Below are 4,257 nucleotides of genomic sequence, written 5' to 3'. Positions count from 1 at the left end.
AGGCATCACTTCCTAAGAGATCATGTAGAAAAAGGGGAAGTCATATTTGAACATGTAGAGAGCAAGAAGCAACTAGCTGATATCTTCACCAAACCTCTTGCAACCGAGCCGTTCTTCAACATTCGCAGAGAATTAGGGATATTAGATATCTCTAATTTGAGCTAAATGTGTTTGTTTATTTAATTAATTTTAACTCTATATATTGACTATGCTCAAGCTAACATTTCTCTTAGTACGAAGGTAGTTCGCCATCAATCAAGGATCGTGCTAGATTGACAAGAGGAATATACTTCACGTTACGTCATGATGACAAGATATCTGAAAGTTGAGAAAGTGGTAACATGTTTGTTGTTCACTTCCAAAAATATTATTGATGCTATAATATGCTATCAATTGACATGTTTATAGTGACTTCATATATGCCTCTCCATATATCTCATTTACATGTATATATTGCTCATCATTAATCATAATATATCATTTTGGGCATGCTAATAGTAGAACAAGCATACATCTTACATTCATAAGTCACTCCACTGCATTTCAAGCATTTGAAGCATTTTTGGTCGACCTCCTATGCCTTTGAGTCGACCTACTAAAGTTTTTTTTAAATAACAAAAACACGTTCAGTTACGTCGACCTAGACCTGTTTTAGGTCGACCTATTCTGAATTATTTTTTCAGTGCTTCTATTAGGTCGGAGCAGACTTAGATTAGGTCGACCCACTGTAATCAGTGAACTGACTTTTTATCAATCGAAATGTCGCGGTAAGCAAGAGTCGCCACCGACTTTTATTTTATCCAATTTTAGGAAAGGCTAAAAGAACAGGAAAAGACCTTTTAAAAAGATTTTGAGTTCGGGGGGTAAGTTATACAAAGGGAAGGTGTAAGGCACCCTTTGCATCCATGGTTATCCATGGGCTCTTAATTGCTTAGCTCACTTTGTTTGTTTGATTTGTTTGAAAAGAGTAGTGTGTAGAAAGTAAAACTTTGTCCAAGGACTTTAGCTTGTAAATAAGCGTAGCCTTGTTTTGAAAGTATTTGAAATTGAGTTGGAAAAGTATTTTTAATTTGAATTTGAAAAGAGCGAGCAATTAGTAGCAACTACCCTAAGTTTGAAAATTCGTTCTTTTAGCTTTTCGAGGCGAAAGGATCTATCCATGCCATAAAGGGCAGGAAGTCTTTCAATTGGATGTTTAAGGGTCATCGAGTAATCGTTCGCCATAAGACTGTCCCATGCCATAAAGAGGGCAGGTAGTCTAAGGGAAGGATATAATAGTCATTAATCTTTTTAGGCATCATGCGAGGATACCTTAGCAATTGGGACAATCATCATGTTTTTACCGAGGCAGCTTCGAGGGGCAGAATTGATGATAATGAACTTAGGGCAACATTTTGTTTTGCTTTAGGTATCCTCGGAATCGAGGGACTTTGACTATTTAGTACACTTAAAGGCAACAAGGCAACAGGCAACAAAGGCAACCAGAGGGATTACCCTAAAAGTGTGTGGGTGCAACAATCACGTGGTTGTATTCGAATATTTTATCTTGTTAGTGATCTAACGTTTGATTAATTAATCTTGTCACTCCCTACATTACTAACCACACAATAATAATATAATAATATAATTTAAGTGCCTTCAAGGCCAAACAATACAACCAGTAAACAGTTACATAATAGTGGGGGAAGGGAATAAGAAGCCAGCGGATCCCTTAAAAGGGTTTGACATAAGTAATAATAAACGAAGAAAAATATCAAGGTTAAGGTTTAGGGTTACCAATATCCGTAGCTTTGGCAACTCGACGAACCTTTAGCTTCGATTAATGAAGGTTGATGGGCAGAGTTTTGCCTTGAGCATGAGAAGCATTGACCCTGACCATTAAGGAGTTGACAAAAGAAAGAGAAAGTAGTGAGTGTATGGCTAATTCATTGATAGTTGAAAGTAATTTAAACCATAAAGCAAAAATTAAAATCAAAGGTAAAAATAATTTGAATAATAATAAAGAGATAACTTAGCTGTTGATTGCTCTGATATGGTTGACAGTCGGAGGTGACCTCAAGGTTAACCCTGAAAAACTGGAACTGCAGGCTCTGAAGCGTTGAATTAATCCACGCATGCACGCACAAGCTATGATGTTTGCAAAAGAGTCCAATGCTCACGATGACAGTACCTCGCAAAAACCAGGAAATAGTAGTAATAATACATAAAAATGACGATAATAACTAACAAATTTAATCGACAAAAAGAATAAAAGACATCTAAGAACTTATTAAGTTCTACAGAAAAATTGACACTTAATTAAAATATAATTTTAATATTTCTAATGTTAAAAGAGAGAAAAATAAAAAATCTAATTAAAAATATATTTTTGGTATTTATATATTAAAAGAGAAAATGAAAAGTCTAAATCAAAAATATATTTTATTGAAGATATATACACATTAGTGATTTAATTCTAATCACATAGATAGTAAAAAACTAAGTATATGAACCTCTCACTCTCCTTTTAATGTGTTCACGTTTTTTTTTTTTAACATTTTAAAATAAGAGATGCTGGTAAGAATATTTGACTTTTCAACATTGCTTATTACCAATTAAAAGCTGACATGTGGCAATTAAAATTAAAATAAAAAAGAAAAGAAGAATCCAACAACATGGCATGATGTCAGTGGGAGAAACCAGCAAAAACCAAATCTCGTATCTCTTCCTCTTTCTTTATCGACACAACCTTCTCTTCTCTTTCTATGTAACAAGAACAAATCTCTTATATCTTAGTTGCAAACACCAATTAAAGTAAGAATTAACATCAAACTCAAAGCAAAATTAAGGTGTGGGTTTAAAGAAAACTTAAAGAGAATAACAAGCTTTGGATTGAAATTACCGATCGGAGACGGGCGTAGCTAAGATTTGACGATGGAGGTGACAGTGGCGGGCGTCGGCTGCGCGTGAGGGAGAGATCGACGGCGGATGGGTGATCGACGGCGGATGTTTGCAATTACCGGACCGTGGCTGTAGCAATGTCGACGTCAAGATGGCGTTAATGGCGGTATCGGGACTGTTGCCGTTTGCAGCTGCGAGCGGAGGAGTGAGGCGGAGTAGTCGGAACTTGCATCCGCGGCTGTTCACGATTTACGCAGGGACTGAATGTGTTCGTCGGCGGTTGCATCGGTGATGTCGTTGCTTCTGTGTAGTTGTTAATTTGCAGATTTTCAAGGCAGCTTTGGTATTGAACTTTTGATTCGATCCTGGGAAATTGTTGCGTGAAGTTGTGTTGTTCGGATCGGAGATTACAAATGAGGAAGTGAATTAGCGATGAATTTGTTCGTCCTCCCTTTGCGGTTTCCGCTCTATTGTTTCACTTCTTCCTTTTTTAATTTCTGCAAAAAAAAACAAGAAAAAGATTATGTCAATTGCAATGTTATTAGCTTACGATCCAATTTCTTCTTCATCTTCTAATTTCGGTTTTTGATCCGCCTCTATATTGGTCTTGCTTCTTGGTGTTAATATCGTTTTTATGATTGTTGGCTATAGTAGTAAAAAGGGTTATGAGATTGAGTAGTGTAGTGAAATGTTGGAGAAAATATCACTGTGACGTGAAAAAAAAGTGGCAGACGAAATAGGGTTGGAACAATTAGGATTAGTGATCAAGAGAGAGTTTAAGGTGGATTCGGAATAAGGGTTAGCTCCTCCCCTCCTCAGTTGTGTAAAGGTTGTCCTATTTATAATATACAAAATTAGGTTAAACTTGATGGACCAAAATTAATTAAAAATAACTAAAAGCCCAAATAGAATGAATTATTCTCATTGAGTTTTTATAATTATATTTAACCAATTAAAAAACTAGCCTAAAATGTTAGTAACAACTAAAATAAAAAATTAATTGCAAATAAACAAACAAATTTTTTGCGATTTTAAAAAAAGTAAATTAAACGGAAATTAAGTTAGTAACAAATAAAATAAAAAATGTTAATAATGTGACTAGAGCACGGGACCTCGTGCTATTGTACCATTCACGCTCAAATTCTTACCAACTGTGCCAATTCATTTATTCGAAATAAAATGGCGTTTGTAAATATATGAGGGCAAATTTTGAGGTATGACAGCTGCCCCTGTTCAATTATCTTAAACCTGAAGATGTAGAGTGGTTTGTATGCCAGTCGGTATCTGAAGGTAGAAGGTGATTGAACACTAGAATACTAAGAAATTTGCCCTAGCTGAAGGAGGGACTTTTGTCGGAGATGGGCTCGTAGATGCCAT

This window comes from Vicia villosa, unplaced genomic scaffold, assembly GCF_029867415.1.
Source record: "Vicia villosa cultivar HV-30 ecotype Madison, WI unplaced genomic scaffold, Vvil1.0 ctg.003278F_1_1, whole genome shotgun sequence".
Taxonomy (NCBI): Eukaryota; Viridiplantae; Streptophyta; class Magnoliopsida; order Fabales; family Fabaceae; genus Vicia; species Vicia villosa.
This window is presented reverse-complemented; position numbering follows the sequence as displayed.